The following is a 20774-nucleotide window of genomic DNA, read 5'->3' as shown; positions in this document are numbered from 1 at the left end:
GGCTGCCGGGTGGCTCTGGCTCCCACCACAGTGGTGAGTGCGGGAGGGGGCACCGACCTCATGCTAGACCCCCCGGTAATCCCCTGGCTCATCTTGGTCATGGGAGGGGGCTTTGGGCAAGGGGATGGAACAGGGGCAGGAAGGGGTAGAGCCAAGATGGGCTGGGGCCTGTGGCAGGTGGATTGCCCTGAGCCCTGTGCCTGGGGCACTCAAGGGGAGGGAGGTTGCCTCAGACTCTGCGCCCCCCCTAGGGGCAGCCCTGCCTGGCAGTGGGACACCACCAGCGATGTTGCCACAGGAGAAGGATATGGGAGCTCTAAAGGAAGGAAGAAGACTGTGAGGAGGACGCAGGATGTGATGAGAGGAGGCTGTGGGAATCTTCCCATTGACTCTGGGCTTTGGAGCTGGGCCTGTGAGAAGCTGGTGGGAGTCAATGCCAGGCAGTAGAAGCTGGTAGCGCCCTGGAGGGCAGTTCCAAGCCAGGATTGCCTCTCACCACGGCCCCAGGAGCACCATGTACTTTGCTATCCCCACTTGCCTTGCAGGCTTCTTGTGCTACATATAATACCGTCAGGGGGGAGTTTTCCTTCCCTATCTGTAGCCTCCTCCTCCTCCTGACAACCCTCCTCATCCCACTGCATGTGCGTTGCTTCTCCAGTTCCCACCCATCCCTGGAAACGCCAGAGCCCTTCCTCATCTCCCGCTGCCACTGCAGGGAGAACCCATTCTTTAGCGTCCTCCTCTTCTTTCCCAGGTGGCCCTGCGGCTGCTCTCTGCTACCCTCCGGAGGCAGGCATCTTGGGTACGGTCTTCCCAGGACTTGAGCAGGCTTCTCCTCATTATGCAGCTCGGGTATGGTTGTCAGGCCTGGGAAAGACAGAAAACATCAGAAGGGAAAGTGTGTAAGGGGGCCCCTTGTGTTTCCAGCTTCACATGCCTACCCCTGCTCCCATCGACCGCTCCGGCCGTAAGTAGGGGCCTGCCACAGAACTAACACATCCACAACGGGTGTCTTCTCCCAGGGGAACAGAACACTCTTGCAAATGCAATTAGGGGTGAGAGGGAGGGAGGAGAAAATAATGCTACACAGAAAGATGGGGAATTGTGTCCAGGATTTGTGTGAACAATATCGCATGTCCCTGTGTGCGCAGGTAAACTGAGGCAGCAGGCAGCCTCAAAAGAGTCTGACAGAGACTTCCGCTGCTCCCAGGGCCTGTTGTAAATCTACAGCTATCCTGTACTCCCAGGGCTTCTCCCTACCCACAGCTCAGCATGCTGGCAGCCCTCCAGTCTCCGCAGGCAACTTCCAAGCTCCCCAGAGAGCCCACATTCAGCCTACGGTTTCAGCGGGTGCTTAAGCAGAGCACTTCAGAAAGCACAAAGCTGAGAAGAGGCGGCAGGAATTAAAATGTGGATTAAGGGAGAATGTGGAACTGACTCACTGGGTGGTGGAGCTAGGGACCATATGGGACTCCCAAACCCCTGGAGTTACCTGTTCCTGGGCTCACCTGGCCCCTATATCTTGCAGAACTTAGGGGCATCTCATGCCACCTCTTCCTTGCCTATCTTGCAACTTAGGTACATTGAAGGTTCCATACTATTAAAAAAAACAAAGAAAATCCCATCCAAAAACCTTTGCTGTGCAGGGAGGTAAAGCGGGGCAGCATATATCAGTAACTGAAGGGTACAAAAAAAATACTTACAGTGAGGGCATCCAAACCCAGAACAAAATCCAACATCCCCCCCAACAAACCCTGGCAAGGAATGCAAGGCGTTCGTCGTGAAAATTAAACTGAAAAGAAAGCTTCCCATTGAAAGGATGAAAAGCCACACTTCAGGCATGCAAACAACCTTAATTCTGCCCTTGCGGTATTACCCTGATTAAAGATGAGAACAGAAAGATATTCTGAGTCACCCTTATCCATCCATAATAAACAGTTTAAAGTAATCAGTGACTCCAGCCACTGGGATGATTTACTTTTAATTGTACAGTGGCTCTGCAAAACCAGACTGCCTTTATGTCCACAAAGATAAAAGAAGAAGAAAAGATGTAGTATACAAATTCCCACTGAAACTAATAGCGTACTAGTGGAGGTCATCATTCATTAAGACTCCATGTATCTCAAGAAATGAAGAGCTATTTTTGCAATGGATACTAAGCTCCTAAGCCCAGATCACAATAGCTCTAGCATTTACAAGAGGAGAGCAAAGGTTAGCATCATTACAAAGCACCACAATTACAGCTGTTTGGCAGGTCTGCCCAAGGGCAGCGTTCTCTTCAAACTGAGTATTTCTGCAGCCCTCAACCGCAAGCTTCTTAACACCCTTAGGGGGAAAAAAGAGATGATTTGGGACAGATCTGAAATAAACTGAAATCAATGGAAAAGCAGCCAGTGATTTCAACAAACTTTGGATGAGCTCCAAAGGGAAAAGGGGATGTTGCCAAGAGTACAGTGTATACCTGCTTTTCCAAACTCTGCGCGCCTTTATAGACCATCACAGCTCCACTGACTTCAGCTGAAGCTCTTAGGAAATGTCCTTGATCCCAGAAATAGCAGTCTAACACCGCGGAGGCTTGAGGCTACCCAGCTGTATTTGGGTGAGTAATGGTTTTTAGAACCAGAGTACATCTACACAACAAAGAAAAGCCCATGGGTGATCCATGTCCGCAAACTCAGGCTGTGTCGCTTGCTGATGTGTAGAATTCCAGGCTAGGGTTTACACAGTATGAAACAGCCCGAGTCAGCTAGCAGAGGCCAGCTGCAGGAGTTAAGTTGCTGTGTAGACCAGTGGTTCCCAACCTGTGATCCACGGACCCCTGGTGGTCTGTGACAGTACTGCCGGGGTGTCCATAGAAAGTTTTAAAAACTTTCTTTTCTTTTCTTTTCTTTTCTTTTCTTTTCTTTTCTTTTCTTTTCTTTTCTCCTCTCCCCCGGGGAGGGGGGGGAGAGGGATCCATGAATTTTTAATAGATTGAAAAGGGGTAGTTATGCTAAAAAAGGTTGGAAACCACTAGTGTAGACAGACCCTTGTGCTGTTTGTCTGAATGGAACAAAGACCAACAGATTGGAAATTGACCAGAGTTAAGGTAAGGTTATCAGGGAGTGCGCGAAGTGCAGCTTTGTGCTTCCAAATGTTAAGTGCTTCTCCAGTGTAACCTCAGCTTTGAATGTCTAATGTGCAGGGTAATTTTAATAGAAACCACAACATTGTTTTACCACCCATAACCTTTTAGTCGCTGATGTGTGCTCTCAATCTGAACAAAAAATAGTGCTTAGAGATTACTTAGCAGCTATTTAGTGCTTTTTCATCCCTAAGGCTATGTCTATACTGCAAGGCTTTTCCACAAGAGGAAATGCAAATAGAGCACTCATTTGCATATGTCACGCTCGCATTTGCATTTCCTCTTCAGATCCCTTTTGCACAAGAGGTTTTTGCACAAAAAGAGCCATGTAGACAGCTCCTTTTTGTGCAAAAACCCCCTTTTGCACAAGAGCCATTCCTGAAAAAAATGAGGAAGTACGGCTCTTGCACAAGAGGGGTTTTTTTGCACAAAAAGGGCTCCTAATTAATTTGCAAATGACGTGTGGCAATATGCTAATCCGCACTTCATTTGCATAGGCTTTTGCACAAGAAGGAAGCAATGTAGATGTAGTTTAGGTGTGTGGGTTACATATTCTTCCGAGGAGGGTATGGAAAGTCCTGCCGTTCACTGAGCTGCATCCATTGTCACAAATATACACATCTTAGTACCCTTGCAAAGTCTGCAAAGGGTTATTACTATGTTTTGTTGACAATAAAACTGGCTGGGTACCTTCATCCCTTAATTGGCCTCCAACCTTTTTACACCCAAGATCACTTTTTAAATGACAGAACAAGGCAAAATCTACCGCCCTACCCCTTCCTTGAAGCCCCGCCCTCTCTATCCTCCTCTTCTCCATCATTTGCTATCCCCAACCCTTATACTGCTGCTTTTTTTTTTTCCAATTCTTCCATAGGAAGAGGTTTTTCCAAGATTTGGCCTGTCTAGACTAGACGAAATGTCAGAAAAAACCCTTATTCCTTGTGGAAAGAGGAATATAGGGGTGACCGAAAGAGCATGTTTGCTCTTCCACTAAAAAAAGCGGAAGAACAAACGCATCCCTGGATGCAGAAGAGTTTTTCTGGGATATCTCCGGAATCCTGAAAAACTCCTGCAGTCTAGCCATACCCTCGCTGGGTTGAGACAGGATGTGTAAGCTCTGGGGTGGGAATGAGGGATTTGAGTGTGGGAAGGGGTGAGAAGTGCAAGCTTTGGGAGGAAATCTGGATGCAGGAGAAGGTGGAGACGGGGACGCTGGCTCGGGGAGGGGGCACCAGGCTGGGCAGTGGTGGGGTCAGATGGAGGGTTGGGGTACTAAGCAAGCCACAGGCTTGTGGATGTGAGGGTTCAGGAATTTGGGTTGGGGTATGTGAGGGGCTCAGGGCAGGGGGTTCCAGTGTATGATAGACTCATATGTAGGGTCTAGGGGAAGGGGGAGCACAGGAGTGTTATGATGCTGTGGCCAGATGGGAGCTTGGCCACAATTGGGGGTTTGTTGGCCAGGCTTCATTTTTAAATAAACTACTATGTCAAACACAAAAAGTTTCTGCATTGTCTTTATTTATGAGAAGGGCGGGTAACCTGTTTTGAGTCAGGGGTCACTGACCCACAGAAAAATCAGTTGGAGCCACACAAGTGAGATGCAAAAAAAAAAAAAAAAAAACCTCCTCCAAAGCCCCCCCAAGCCTCACTAATGTGGCCCCAACTGTGCTGGTGGGAGCAGGGGACGTAGTAGTGGGGAAGGGTGCTAGTGGGTACTGGGGCAGGGTGCCGGGAGAGCAGGGGACAGGGATCTGCAGCAGGGGACAGAGTGCTAGTGAGGACAGGTTTCTGCAGCAGGGGGCCAGTGGGGGCAGAGTTCTGTGGCAGGAGGCCAGTGGCCAGACAGTCCTCTGCACCCGCCTCCTCCCAGGATTCACGCCCCCCCAGAGGAGGGAAGCCCTGTCCCACGCCTCCTCCAGGCCCAACTTCCCCCTCCCGCGGAGCAGAGAAGCCTGTGTACATGCCCCCTTGGGGCCGACTCCCCCCTCCCACGGAGCAGGGAAGCCCCCATCACATGCCCCCTCCGCGCCTGACTCCCCCCTCCCACGGAGCAGGGAAGCCGACTCCCCCCTCCCGCAGAGAAGGGAAGTCCCAGCGTGCGCCTCTGGAGACTCACTTGGTAAGTTCCTGGCACGCCACAGACTTGGGGCAAGGAAGCAGCCAGTGCATTTCCGGAATCCCCGGAAGTGACGCGCAGCTGCAGGATTTCCGTCCACCCCGTGGGAAGCTGCCACTACCTCCATTGTCACTCGAGGTAGGTATTAGGGCTTCTTGGGGGTGGGGAGAAATGGGGGGCCCAGAACGCCTTGCGATCAACTGGTCGATCGCGATCGACTGGTTGGTGACCACGGCCTTAACGGGTCATGTGGTCATTGAGCGATTTGTTTGAGGTCTGCCACATTGGTTGTTTGCGCAGAGCAAGGTGGCACACAGGGAGAACACACATGTGGAGCCAAACATTCAGGCTTAATTAAGGTGCATTAAGTGCCCGTTGTTTAGTGATAGTTAAAGCCACAGAAGCCACCGCCCAAGGCATGGATCAGTAAGGCCTGACTAAGAAGAGAAGCCATGTGGCCTGCATGGTTTCCTTGGAGACTGACTACAAATTCAGGCCCTGGGCTATTGGTTTAGTTGCAGCTGTCTGTCTGTCTGTCTACAGAAGGAACCAAAAAGCAGGGAGAAAGCAAGCAGACAGGCAGTGTGAACGTAGCTTTGGTAGGAAGCCAAGAGGGACTTTCTTTTCGGCAGAGAACTCACTGAGAAGGCAGGCTTGGATTTCTGAGCAAGGAAACGGCCTCTTGTTTGTGTCTACTGTGGTCAGGGGAATAGGATTTTGTGTACGTTCATTGCAAATAAGCAGCCTTGCACCAAACAAACGCCCAATTCATCTCATCCCTTTCTCCTCCTAGTGGAAAGAACCCCACAAGGCCTTGAACACTGGCTAGCCATGTGGGTTAACGATGGTTTTGATACCTCCATTGACTTACAACCTCTCCCATCTTCTCTAATCATGACCTGAGTAAATGGTACATTGGATCTTTCTCTATCAGCATTCTGGTCATGTGTGTTACCCCACCGGGTCCCTGCAATACCAACTAAGTAGTAATTGTCTTCTTGCATGAGAAACTCGACTTCCTCCTGCTTATTTCCCTTGATCCTAGAATCAGCGTCATCACATCTCAGACAGCTTTCACCCCTTTCTTCCTTAATCCTGGCTCAGCATTTCCTTTATTAGTCATAGGGCTGCTCTTCCCCTTCCCTTAGAGACCTAGTTCTATGCATGATATGTCTCCATAATTGCATTCCCTTCTCACTGCTGAGCTTAAACCAGCCTTGCTAACCCCTCCCATCACCCCCCAGCAGGACTGAATGTGGAGAATCCATCAGTACAGTACAAAAACCAAAAAAGCTTGAATTCAAATCCTTCTACCTCCATGCCAGCTCCTAAAACACCATGGGTGCATCTAGACTGGCAAGTTTTTCCCCAAAAGCAGCTGCTTTTGTGGGAAAACTTACCAGCTGTCTACACTGGCCGCTTGAATTTCCGCAAGAACACTGACGGTCTCATGTAAGATTGTCAGTGTTCTTGCGGAAATGCTATGCTGCTTCCGTTCGGGAAAAAGCCCTCTTGCGTAAATGCTGTTGCGCAAGAGGGCCAGTGTAGACAACGCGGTATTGTTTTGCACAAAAAAGCCCCGATGGCAAAAATGGCGATCGGGGCTTTCTTGCGCAAAACCGCGTCTAGATTGGCACAGATGCTTTTCTGCAAAAAGTGCTTTTGCGGAAAAGCGTCTGTGCCAATCTAGACGCTCTTTTCCGAAAATGCTTTTAACGGAAAAACTTTTCCATTAAAAGCATTTGCAGAAAATCATGCCAGTCTAGACGTAGCCCATGGGTGCGTCTACCCTGCAGGGCTTAAGTAGAAATAAGCTACACAAATTGAGCTACATCAATTGCGTATCTTATTTCAAAATAGGGAGCATCTATACAGCACTTATTTTGAAACAGAGCATTCTGCCTCTGAATTCCATTACTCCTCTTACAATGAGGGTTACAGGAGTCGGAGTAAGAAGTCCTCCAGCTTGACAGTATTTTGATGCTATTTTGATATAAACGCCTGCTGCGTAGATGTGTGCTAAGTTATTTTGGAATAGCACTAGTTATTTTAGAATAGTGTTGCAGTGTAGGCATACCCCATTTTACCACTAGGACCATCCCTCTTCCTTCTCCACTAGCCACTTGCTCCAGGTAGTCTCGTTGAACATCTGAGAAGTTCTTTCCTTCCGTAGCTGCCTACACATTGTCCATGACTGGGCATTGGTCTCTACCTACTGGACTATGCTGCCATGCCATGGGGGCTTTACTGCAGAGCCTTCGGCTTTCCTCCATGGCCTTGCTTGGGGAGATCTGAACAGCTGTTGAATGCGCAGTGACATTAGCACATTAGCATCCATTTCAAAGAGAACCCAAGCTGCAGAGGAGGGGGATGATGGATCCCTTAAATGCAGTGTTTATCTCTTCACAGCCACAGCTGCAGACACAAGGCAAAATTAAGCCAGCTCCGCCGCTAACGTCAATCAGCATAACTCCACCGAAGGCAAGGAAACTGTGCTGATGCACACCAGCCAAGGGGCTCAGATGTGGCAGGTGAGCGGGTCTAAAGCATAATGGTCCTTCGGACGCTGACCACATGCCAGAATTGCAACTAAGATTAGAGCCAATTTCACTGGTGTTACCCGTTCCCTGCTGTCTGGGCAATGAGACATCCCAGACAGCACTGCTGCTCTGGTGAGGCCACATCTGGAGTATTGTGTCCAGTTCTGGGCCCCCCACTACAAAAAGGATGTGGGTGCATTGGAGAGGGTCCAGCGGAGGGCAACCAAAATGATTAGGGGGCTGGAGTATATGACTTATGAGGAGAGGCTGAGGGAGTTGGGTCTGTTTAGTCTGCAGAAGCGAAGAGTGAGGGGGGATTTGATAGCAGCCTTCAACTTCCTGAAAGGAGGTTCCAAAGAGGATGGAGAGAGGCTGGTCTCAGTAGTGACAGATGGCAGAACAAGGAGCAGTGGTCTCAAGTTGTGGTGGGAGAGGTCCAGGTTGGATATTAGGAAAAACTATTTCACTGGGAGGGTGGTGAAGCACTGGAATGGGTTACCTAGGGAAGCAGTGGAGTCTCCATCCCTAGAGATGTTTAAGTCTCAGCTTGACAAAGCCCTGGCCGGGTTGATTTAGTTGGGATTGGTCCTGTCTAGAGCAGGGGGCTGGACTTGACCTTCTGAGGTCTCTTCCAGTTCTATGATGGGTTGTGGCTGATGCCACTCATTGGGCTAAATCAGGGCTGGGCAAGATGTGGCCCAGGGGTTAACACTTTGATCCTGCCCACTGACTGCTTTCTATTTATATCCTGCTGCCTGTGCCACCGAATTTCCAGGCAATGGCTCAGGTAGCAGGATCCTATAAATGCCTCCCAGCCTCAGTACTACCCCGACTGGGGCCAGAGCTGTGAGCCCTTTAAACGGCTGTAGCAACCCGGCTGACTGCCAGGTAACATGATAGCTGTAGGGCTGGGAGCAGCAGAACTTTTGCTGTGTTTTTACTTCAAAGCCTCTGGCCCCAGACAACGCCGGGGGGGAGGCTAATTTAATTTGGTGACCCCTACTTCTTATGTTATCGTGTGATGGGGCAGCAGAGCTCTGCACTTGCAGCCTCTCCCCCTCTAGGGGGAATAGGCGGTGGAACAGCACAGGGCAGACACCGCCATCCCAAAGCCGGCACAGCTGCGGGTGCCCGGGGCGCTCCAGACAGCAGGTTCTGGCACATGCGCCGCCGGCGGTGCATGAGGGGCCAGCCTGACCGGGGGTGCCAGGGAACCGGATGCTGCCCCAGCTGGAAATGCCGGCATGCACAGGGCCAGCCAGGAAGACATTGCCAGGCAGCGTGACGTGTCCCCCACAGGTGGTGGGCGGGGAGACGCAAGTGGGGGCATAGGGGATTGGACCAAAGCAGAAGCCCCGGATATAAATGGCGGCCTGCTGAGGTCAGGGGGGACACAGAAGAGGTCAGAGGAGACGCAGGGAAGAAACGGAGGCACAGAAGGGGAGGAGAGGAGTAGACAAGTAAGGGAAGGAGGAGCCGAAGAGGGGAACAGGAAGGAAAGGTCCGCGGTGTGGGAGGCAAGGGTGTTACATGGCAAGGACACCAGGGGAGAATGGCAAGAGGATGTGGTGCCGGTTAAGACAGGAGGGGGCGGAAGCGACCCAGGGCAGGGCTAGGGAGGTAAACCCGCAGACTGGCAAGTTAAGGGCAACTCCCCGTCAGTCAGGTTGGAGGGGGAGGAAAGGCTGCCCCTTGACCTTAGGGCTCTGGGTCAGGACTCGGAGAGAGGGTGGGCCCGAGTCCCCCTTCCCCTTCTTTACCGCCTACCGCCCCAGACAATGGAGTAGTGTTTTTGGCAGCGGCTGAGAGGGCGTCCCTGCAAGGCCCTGCGAGGCCAGTAACTCGAGGACCAGACTAGTGAGTCCTTTCACATATGGGAACAAATAAATAACTTTTCCTTATTCACTTTTTCCACAAGGGTCATGATTTTCCAGACCTCTATTGTATCCCCCCTTAGTCCCTTTTCTAAGGTGAAAAGTCCCAATCTTTTCAATCTCTCTTCATATGGCACCCGTTCCAAGCCCCCTAATGATTGTTGTTGCCTTTTTCTAATGCCCAGATATCTTTTTTGAGATGAGGCGACTATCTCTGTACAGTATTCAAGATGTGGGTGTACCATGGATTTATACAGAGGCAATAAGATAGTCTCGGTCTTATTCTCTATCCCTTTTTTAATGATTCCCACCATTCTGTTTGCTTTTTTGACTGCCGCTGCACGCTGAGTGGATGTTTGCAGAGAACTATCCACAGTGACTCCAAGATCTGTCTCGTGAGTCGTTGTAGCTAAATTAGTCCCCATCGTTTCATATGCATAGTGGGGATGATGTTTTCCAATGTGCATCACTTTGCATTCATCAGCATTAACATTCACTTGCCATGTTGTTGCCCAATCACCGTGTTTTGTGCAATCCTCTGGAAGCTCTTCACAGCCTGCTTTGGTCTCCGCTATCTCGAGCAGTTCATCAGTCTCATCTGCAAATTTTGCCACCTCGCTGTTCACCCCTTTCTCCAGCTCATTTATGAATATGTGGAATGAGTTGCTTCCACTGGCGCAAGTGGGACCAACTCATCCATGGGTACCTGAAGCAGATAGGCCAGGCCTCGGCTCCGTGCCTGTGTGTGCTGAGACAACACACAGAGGTAGCAATTTATTGTAATATTGGTTCCCCCAAGCAAAGGGGAAATAGAGGAAGAATTAGTGCCTCCTCTGTGGCTGCTCTGGAAGCCAGGCAGTGTACTCTTTGAGGGCAAGGCTATACCTGAAGGCAGAGCCTAGTTCAGTGGATTTTTAAAGCACAGCAAGAAGACCAGGACTTTAACAGGTCTTACGTATTGATGGACGTAACCTCCATGAATTAATTAGCCAGGATGGGTAGCGATGGTGTCCTTAGCCTCTGTTTGTCAGAGGCTGGGAATGGGCGACAGGAGAGGGATCATTTGATGATCACCTGTTTCTGTTCACTCCCTCTGGGGCATCTGGCATTGGCCACTATCAGAAGATGGGTCACCAGGCTAGATGGAGCTTTGGTCTGACCCAATGTGGCTGTTCTTATGTTCTTAAGACCTAATTCCATATGGGAGTGAGAGGTGACGAGAGGACCCTCTAAGAGCAGCATTTTCAAATGTAGGTGCCTAGAATAAGGCACCAAAATCTGTATCTGGGAGTTCAGGGGCATGCCCACCCTCCCCTCCCCCCAGGCAGCAGCGGCACAGAACTTCTTCAGCCACTGGGGGAGAGAACCTTTCACCCGTCCTATGCTGTGGTGGAGGGGGAGGAGGAACCAATTACTCCTGACATGTGGAGGGAGGCACAGAAAGTGCACCCCCAAAAGCAGCCAAATGTTTATTCTTGGGCATGCCCTTATGGGCAACTGAATCCAAGCAGAGCTGTCATTCAATTCTAGGTGCCCAAATATGCATGATGGTGTCTTATTTTAGGCACCTATGTTTGCAAATGCTGGCCCATACCTCAGTTTCCCCATCTGAGTAATGCGATCTGCCTCTGAGACTGATAGCAAAGCCTACGAGTTGGGCAGGAGTGTGAATGGAGGGAAGGGGTCCTAAAAGATGTACCAAGTGACGAGACAGATACCAGTGGAAGGCAGGCAGAAATTGTTTCACATTTCAGTCTCCCTTAGACCAGCTTTTAACATCTGGGGAAGGCTGCCGTCTCCAGGAAATCAGAGATCTCAGCACTAAATATTTTTAGCAAAAAATGACTCCCAGAGGGACTAGAATGTTTGTTAGCCTGGGAGCAAAGGTGTGTAAACACTAAGAACAGGCATCGAGCGAAGAGGAGAAGACACAGGAGGAGGCAACAGGGATAAATAAGGCAGAGGGAAATAGAGACAGAGAGGAGAATGGAAGTCTAGGCATGAAATAGACCAAAATCTCCTTCCTGGGAGCTGCTGAGCACCTGAGTGGCATCAATGGGTGTTAAGGGCACTGAGCTCACAGAATCAAGCTCAGGGGAGAACCAGTCTCTGTCACATTCAGGAGCAGAAATTATTTCAGATGCCCCACACTCACTTCAGTGGCAGCAGCTCAGTAGGGCTCAGAGTTGTCAGCTGGCTCGGCCCCTCTGCTGACAAATATCTGCCCTTGGGCTCCTGGATTTAAACTTGGTTTGGATGGGATCTTAGGAGGCTGTGGCTGTAGACAGATTAGTGAGTGGGCAGGGGAAGGGGCGCCGATGGTGCAGACAGCCTGAGAGCGGAGCAGCTTTGTGGCACGGTGCTTCCCGCACAGTTGTCATTCAAACAACTGACTGTTTCCGTGGGGAAGAACCATCAGGCTGCATGGGGTGCACAGGAAGGCGTGTTGCTGATAGAGAGGAACCTTTGCTGAATCAAAAGGCTCTAGTTTGGAGGCCCATGGGGAGACAACCTGGATTCTGTCCATGGGGGTAGTTGAGAGACACAGCTCTGACCCCGAGCCCATCTCCCTCTTGGCTGGCTTGGTGTTAGGCGGGTGCCTGTCAGGTGGTGGGAAAATGGCTCTTTGATTGACCGTAATTCATCTTTCTGCTTCCACTCCCCGTCTCCTGTTTTCATGTTAATTATAATTTTATGTTCCTTGGTTCGGTTTCTTTTGTTCATTTAATAACATTGGCTGCCTGGGAGAGGAGAAATAATGAATTTTTATGAAACACAGCACAGAGGCTGAGTAGGAATGCAGTTGAAAGGCCCTGGAGCTCTTACACTAGTTTCACATCCCACTCAGCCTTGCCAAGCAGAGAGCATCCAAGGAGCAGCAGAGAGGGTGGGCTTTGCAGAATACATGGGCGGGGCACCCATGGGAGGTGTATCAGCCACACGGGAGGAATATCAAGACCTTCCCTCTCCAGCGCAGGCTTGTTTGGCTTTGCAGATGGCTAGCAAGGAATCCGGGATGGATCCACCCACCTGCAGTGGGACCCTGATCTGAGGTGCTTTGCTTCTCCACGGCCAAAGTATCTAAAGCAAGGAGTTTCTGCAAGACCAAAAAGCTTCCTGGAACTAGGTGGCTTCTTGAATTGGAGGAGTTGGGGAGGTCTCCAAATACAGTTTCCTTAGTGATATCTGCTGCTGCCTCTGATTGGTGGCTTTTTCGGCTGGTCATTTCTGAGCACCACAAGTCTACAGTACCCTTGGTGGTCCACACAGACCTTCAGTGGTCCACAGCCTCTCTCCAGAAGCCTGGGCACTTGTCAAGTGGCAAAGGAGGGCATTACTGGATTGGAAATAGCTCATCTGTCACTGAGGGGTGGATCCAGTGAGGACAATCCCCTGTCTGGATCAGGGGCGGCCCTATACTAGCTGCCAGCAACTGGAGCCCTAGGCAAACCATGCAATTGGCGCCCCCCACACCCCCACCCCAAGGGCAGATATAGGCTGAAGTTTTTGATTCTGTGGCTGGGGAGAGGGGGGCTGGGGATGGAGTTCTGTGGCTGGAGACTGGGGAGAGGGAACAGGGTGCCAGTGGGGGGAGAGAGTCCCCTGCACCCGCCTCCTCCCAGGATTCCCGCCCCCCCAGAGGGAAGCCAGCGTGCGCCTCTCCAGGGGTGACTCCCACCCTCCCATGGTGCAGGGGAAGCCAGCACGTGCCTCCCCCAGGGCCGACTCCTCTCCTCCCGAGGGGTGGGGAAACCTCCGTGCGCCTCCTCCCCCAGAGTCGACCCCCCCCTCCCATGGCCAGAGAACCCCCCGCACATGTCTCTCCCGGGGCCAACCCCCCCTCCCACGGTGCAGGGAACGCCCACGCACCACCTCCCCTGGGGCCAACTCCCCACACTCCTCCTCTGGGTCTGAAGCCAGGCTTTACAGGAAGGGGAAGTGGCAAGGAATTTGGAGCCCCATTTAACTCAGTGCCCTAGGCAGCTGCTAGGGTTGCCAGGTGTCCAGTTTTTAACCGAACAGTCCAGTATTTGAGCTTTCTGTTCAGGAAAAAATTGAGAAACTATAATTGAGTAAATAGAACTGTCCAGTATTTTCTCAATCAGATGTAATGTAGAGTGATGTAATGTCAAGTGTGTCCAGTATTTTTGTTGAAACCATCTGGCAACCCTAGCGGCTGCCGAGTTTGCCTATAGACACGGGCCACCCCTGGTCTGGATGATGAGTAGCCGCACGAAGGACATCACTTTTACTGGTGTTCAAAAGTCGACTTAAGATATGCAACTCCAGCTATGAGAATAGCGTAGTTGCAGTCGACCTACCTTAAGTCGAATTTCCCATCAACTTCCCTTAATCCTCGCAACCCTGTGGAGTACCAGAGTTAACAGAGGCACCATCAGCATTCAATTTAGTGGGCCCTTACTAGACCTACTAAATCAAACCCTGGAAAATCTCTCTCTGGAGCATCGATCTCCAGGTAAGTATAGACAAGACCCTAAGATTCACGAGAAACCTCCAACATTCCCTACTCACAGTCCTCTGTGCTACTCCTTCTCCAGAGGAGAAATTGCCCTCATTGGGTCTGTTCTTGTTTGCCCACTCAAAGGGCTCTTTTTCTGTTTCTCATCTTCCCTCTGCTCCTCTCTCTGCCTCTGCCTCCCTGAAGACCAGTTCTTAGAATGGACAGGTAGCTTAATGCTTAGCCCTGAGTTCAACCCAGAGGCTGGAAGATGCGGAGAATAGTAGGGAGGGGGCAGGGCCGGCTTTAGGAAGTGCAGGGCCCAATTCAAACCCTTTCGACAGGACCCCAGCAGCCAGGATTTTTTGTTGACCAAAAAAAAAAAAAAAACCACACACAAATATTGGTTGAGAAAAAAAAAAACCCACAGCACACAAAAACCACAGCTCCTTTAAGTCCCCAGCTGCAGGGCAGAGTCTCGCCATCCGACCAAACCCAGGGGCCCACTTACCCCTCCTGTGCCGCACGGAAGCCGCCGCGCTCCTCCGGGGCCAATGCCCCCTCCCACAGTGCTCCTGGCACACCAGCACACTTCTGGATTTAGGGCGCGGGGCCCTCTTGCTTTAGGGCGCGGGGCCCGATTCCAGGGAATCGGGCGAATCGGCCTAAAGCCGGCCCTGAGAGGGGGTGAGGCCCATGAAACGCTGTCCTGTTGGCAATGGGGTAATTTGCATAGAAGGCCTTGTAAGCAAACGAGGTGACCAAAAAGGGCAGAAATGCAGGAGACGTGGTGACCAAAAAGGGCAGACAAGGGGTTCAGGAAAATGATGATGAAGCTATTTCTATGGCTCTGTTACTGAAGGTAACAGAAGATGAGGGTGCTCCTGCTGATAGACACGACTAGCAGGCTGTGACGAGCGCGAGTCAGACTCTCCGGATGAAAGTGGTTATCCTGCTGAGGAAGTTAAGATACCTGTGAATGTTACAGACGACAATATTGTGCTGCCACGAGGACAAACCTCATCCTGGTTCCTGAGCAGAACCACAGAAAAGTACCACCCCAGAGGCTCCATCCCAGATTTTACACAGAGCGTTGGCCAGACGGGACTCTGGGAGTTTCATCAGTGCTGTGGGGCTGTGCATGCAGTGTGGACCCAGGGCTGGCCTTACCATGAGGCAAACTGAGGCGGCTGCCTCAGGTGCCAGGCTGTGGGGGAGGGTGGCTCCACTAGTACCCAGAATGTAGAAAATTGTGTCTGTTGCTGGTGCAGCAAGGGGGCATGGGAGCGTTATTTGAGCTCCCCGCCTCAGGTGCCAAAATGTTGTGGGCTGGCCCGGTGTGGACCGGATCAAAGCACTTCTACTTTCACACCTCATGAATGAATCCTGGTGTCTGGATTTAAGGAATGGCCTGGTCACCTGGGTGTGACCACTCCGCACCAACTGGCAGGGGCATTACAAGAATATCCTGGTCCTGGTATGCAGGGGCAGCAGGTTTGCAGAAATGTTGGTGGTGCCCCAAACACCCAGAGCCTGCACCCCTCCTCCCTAAGTCCCCTTCCCCACCTGCCTAAGGCTCAGGGAGGGGGTTGAGTGGAGGGAGGGGTGCAAGGTCTGAGAGGGAGTTTGTGTGCTGGCTGCAGGCTCTGGACTGGAGCAGAGGATTGGGATGCAGGAGAGGGTCTTAGGTACAGGTTCTGGGATGGAGTCTGAGTGCTGCTGGGTGCAGGCTCTGAGTTGGGGCAGGAGGTGGGGGTGCGGGAGAGAGTGAGGGTGCAGATTCTGGGAAGGAGTTTGTGGGCTGCCAGGTGTGTGGGGAGATGGAGATGCAGGAAGGAGTTCGGAAATGGAAGGGGGTATGGTGCAGGAGGGAGAGGGTTGGGGGTGTGGCATTTACCTGGGGCACCCCTCTCTGACAGTAGCTCCTAAGTGGGAGGGAGGGGTCTGTGCCCACTGCTGCCGGGAAGCACTGCCCCCACAGCTTCCCATTGGCTGCTGGGCACTGAGACGGGGGGCAGTATAAGGAGGAGACACATACACCCCTGGGACATAGGGACATCCCGGTAGCTGTGCTGGACAAGTGGCTGGAAACTGCACTAGCCCTACTGTGCTGCTGGTGGTGGCAGTGGTAGGCCCCAGACCATTTTAATTTGCCAGGAGCCACCAGGCAGGGACAGGAGAGAGATTGGGGAAGGAGGTGGCAGACAGAGCTGGGGAAAAGGCCCAGTCCTGGACTTCGGTGGAGCCAGGCTCCAGGCCAGGAATATTCCTAGTGCCCAGGCATCTAGAACTCGCCACCCATGCTGGTGTGTTCATTCTACTTGACGGAAGAATGTTGTGCGCGGTCTTAAGCGAAAGGCAGGCTCATGCTGGTCAGTCCCAGCACTGTGAAGTGTAGGTACCGATCAGTCAGGAGCTACGGACACATACTGAAAATAGGTTCCTCAAGTCTGTCTACACTACAGGGAGAGTCGACAAAAAGAGGTGTGTTCTCCTGCCTCTTGGATGACATGCATGGTAAGCCAACAACATGGTAGTCCTCCAAACATAAGAAGGGCTGTGCTGGCTTAGATCAAAGGTCCGTCTAGCCCAGTATGCCGCCCTTGGATATGGCCAATGCCAGGTGCAGGGCCGTCCCTATCAATACACAAAGTGCACATCTACACAGGGCATCAGGAAATTTGAGGCACCCAATTCTGTGGTGGCCTAGGCAGTTGCATGCTGCATTTGGGGCAGCGTTGGCTCCGGCAGCCACCCCCATCACTTGGCTGCCCCCTGGGCTGCACCCAGCAGGGCCATCCCTAGAACCTGGGACAACTCCCTTCCCCCTGCCTCCAGACCTGCCCCACTTCTTCTGTGCCTGCTCCGCCCACACTCTACCCCCATTCCCCCCCGAGTGATGTGGCCTGTGGAGTTAGCAGGGGGCCTTATGATGGCAGAGGGGGTTGGGCCCACCCCCACATTCACTGGCAGCAGGAGGAAGCAGAGTGGCCTGGCCCCAGCCCACTCAGATCCCTGCCCCTGGTGAGTGCACAGTCAGCCAGGAGAGCGGAGTAGGCTGGGTCAGGGTCTCTCCGCTTCCCCCCAACATAAAGGGGTCACCCCCGCAGGGGGCTGCACAGGCCACTCAAAGTTCTAGGGTCAGCTGTGTCCAGGTGCTTCCAAGAGAATGAATAAAACAAGTCAAGTGATCCATTCCCTGCCAGCCATTCCCAGCCCCTGGCACACCAAGGCTAGGAACTCCATCCTGGCCAATAGTCATTGATGGACCTATCCTCCATGAACTTCTCTAGTTCCTTTTTCAGCCCTGTTATAGTCTTGGCCTTCACATCAAAGTCAGCTGGAGGGTGGGAGGAGGAGTGAAATCAATAGAAAGGCAGCACATCCGCAAATACACCACAGAGGGTTATCCTATCGCTGAGTCAAAAAAAATTAACTTTGGGGACTAGAAGGGCCTTTTTTTCCCTGCACCTAGGAAATGATGGAGCAGTGCAGGGTCAGACTCTGTCCTGGCTGAAAACTTCTTTAGACAAAAAGTTAGCCTGTTCAGTTCGGTGTCCAGAAAATGTGCTATGGTTTTGTTTTATATATAAGTCTCTAGCTCCCATTATGTGTCCTGACCCTCTCTGTTAATAATCTGATTGTTATTTCCACTAGAAATATAGCTTCATGCTGTGGTATTAGGAGCTGAATCACTCCAGCTGGTGTTTGTGCTGTTCCCGGGGGCACAGCAGAGCAGGTATTACTGTGGGCGTTCAGGGAAGGGGCTGGAAGGAAGAGAAAGCTTCAAAAGGGCTCAGGGACTGAGGAGCACTGACTGTTAATATACAAAGCAAAGTGAGGGCTGGCCGGGCCTAGCGGGGATGGTTTGGGTGTCTAACGGGCTGGCTGTGTCCAGGAGCTGACACTCAGTTAAGCACAAGCAAGGCTCCCTTGGACTGGCAGCAGGGGTGACACACAAGGTGAGATGGAAGTGAGAGTGGAAGTACAAGATCAAAGCACTTGGATTAAGGTTGTGACAGGCTGTGATAACATCTCTCGTATGCTATCAAGATACCAGCTCTGGCCTCTGCTCTGCCTCTGGAGCCAGGCTTCACTGCCTGCTTGTTACATGTTCAACTAAGCACCTTTATGCTTTCTCCCAGTAGGTTTCACCTCATGCTTGGCAGGGTTGCCAGGTGTCCGGTATTCTACCGGACAGTGCGGTATTTGCGCTCTTTGTCCAGTAAAAAAAAAAATCAGAGAATACTGGACATGTGCAATGTCCAGTATTCTCTGATTTTTCCGGCTGTGCACCAGACAGAAGCCTGGTGTGGGTGGGGGAAGCAGCTGGAAGGTGGAGCCACAATCGGCGCTGGGAGCCTATGATTGTTATAAGGAACACTGGTCCTGGCCCATAACTGGGGCTCCCTGTTGTTGCTCTGATACAGACAATTAATAATTAGGGCCCACTGATGAGGATGATTGTGGTGATGAAGATGAGGCCCAGACGTGGAAACGATGGGAAGTAGAAGACTTATGATGAGGATGCCTCTGAGATCAGACTCAACTGCGCCACAATGCTTATAAATTGGAGCAAGAGGCCAAAATCAATTACAGGAGGTGCAGTGAGAACAAACATAACAGGATTTACCTGGGGAGGAGTAATCAAATGCACACATAGAAAGGGGGACTTAGTGGCGAGGCAGCTGGCAGAAAACGGAGAGGATGACAAATGGAAAAGTCAACAATACAACACTCTTGCATCAGAGACTGGGGTGTTGGGGAGTCATACGGAAGAGATGCTCATTCCACTCGGTGCTGGGCTGGCTGCCGGCAGGAGCCTGCGCTCAGTGTTTAGCTCCACGTTTGAGGATCAGAGATCAGAGGAGAGTTTGAGAAGTGCATAGGAAATACTCCCCTGGGGCAAGGCTAGGAGAAAGTGGCACAGTGAGCCGGCAAGAAATGAGGCAGAGCTACAAACACATGAAAGGAACAGTTGTCGCCTGCTGAAGGTGGAACAAGAAGTAAGCCACTCAAAAGGCCAGCTGGGAACATTTAGGTTAAACAGCAAAAAAAAAAAAAAAACCTCTGAGATGAGTTCAGCCTAGAAACAATTCATGAGGGGAGTTCCCTGAGGAGGCCGCCCGAGCCTAGCAGTGGCTCATGGGCAGAGGGAAGGTAGTTGGCTTAGCCGGACCTAGCATGGGGAGGTGCATTCAGCCCACCCTGTGGGCTTGTACGGGATGCCAGAAACAGTGGTGGGAGCATGTTCAGGACAGTGCGCGGGCAGGACTGGGGTACAGGTGAAAGCCCCAAAACCACTGAAATTTGGGGAACACGTAAGTGGGATATGGCCATCACTGCCACCAGGAGGAACCTCCAAGTCACAGTCAGCTCCAGCACCGCCCCCAGAAGTCTCCAGGTCACAGTCAGCCCCAGCACCGCCCTCAGGAACCTCCAGGTCACAGTCAGCCCCAGCACCGCCCTCAGGAACCTCCAGGTCACAGTCAGCCCCAGCACCGCCCTCAGGAACCTCCAGGTCACAGTCAGCCCCAGCACCGCCCTCAGGAACCTCCAGGTCACAGTCAGCCTCAGCACCGCCCTCAGGAACCTCCAGGTCACAGTCAGCCCCAGCACCGCTCCCAGGAACCTCCAGGTCACAGTCAGCCCCAGCACCGCTCCCAGGAACCTCCAGGTCACAGTCAGCCTCAGCACCGCTCCCAGGAACCTCCAGGTCACAGTCAGCCCCAGCACCGCTCCCAGGAACCTCCAGGTCACAGTCAGCCTCAGCACCGCTCCCAGGAACCTCCAGGTCACAGTCAGCCTAGCTAGCTGACAAATCCAGGCTCTCTGTCCCAGGAGAAGGGGCAGAAGTTGGTTTTGGCAGGATTCCCGGCTGTGGGAATAAGAAGGTTCAGGGGCCTGGAAGTGAAAAAGCAGAGTGTGCCCACCCCTCCCAGTCCCCTCCACAGCCAAGCAACAGGTCCTCCCTCTGCTTTCAGAATAAAACCAGGGCCTGAAACCTCATCTGAGCTCCAGGGCTCTGCTTGTCCCTCATAAGTGGGGGAAACAGGAACTAGACCCTTTCACGTCTCTGCTCTGCCTCACTTCCCCGCCCCTGCGCCCAATCACACAAGCTAGAGGAGCCCCAGAGCCACCCTAAGTCTGGGCCATAATGCTGGCTGCATTCTAGCCAGAGCCCCTCCTATTTTAACAACATCACTGACATTATGGGGCTGGAAGGGTGTGGCCAGCTCACTGGGGGAATCTTCAGTCTCCTCCAGCAGTACAAAGGGGATGTGATGTCTGGGATTTATTACGATAAAGCATGAAGTAGAAGCAAACAGCACTTACCCATTCAATGTCTCCATTGTACCAGTCAACAAATACCACAAGCCCAGCTCCAGGGGCCAGGAGCTATCTTATTTCTTGCTATCTATCGTCTGCCCTGCCCTCCTCCACCTGCTCTTGCACCATCTCTGGTTTTTCTCCATCTGGTCAGCTCTGCCCCCTCACCTCTCTCCATGAAAGGGAAAGGTAGCTCAAAGATTCCTAAAAAAAACAGCAAGCAAATGGTCTGGTAGCATTTTATAGACTAACAAAACATGTAGATGGGATCATGAGCTTTTGTGGGCACAGCCCACTTCTTCAGATGACTAGAGGATAAGGAAACTCGAAA

The 20774-nt window shown here is 51.9% G+C and overlaps 1 pseudogene; it reads right to left on the bottom strand.

The window, feature by feature from the left end:
• The window catches only part of LOC149524381 (uncharacterized), a 51728-nt pseudogene extending 31262 nt beyond the window's left edge, over positions 1-20466 (bottom strand).
• Positions 20467-20774: the final 308 nt, after the last annotated feature.

Source organism: Pelodiscus sinensis, chromosome 5, assembly GCF_052426305.1.
Source record: "Pelodiscus sinensis isolate ZL-2025 chromosome 5, ASM5242630v1, whole genome shotgun sequence".
NCBI classification, from domain to species: Eukaryota; Metazoa; Chordata; order Testudines; family Trionychidae; genus Pelodiscus; species Pelodiscus sinensis.
Note: the sequence above shows the minus strand (reverse complement) of the source record. Positions and strands in the feature narration are given on the sequence as shown.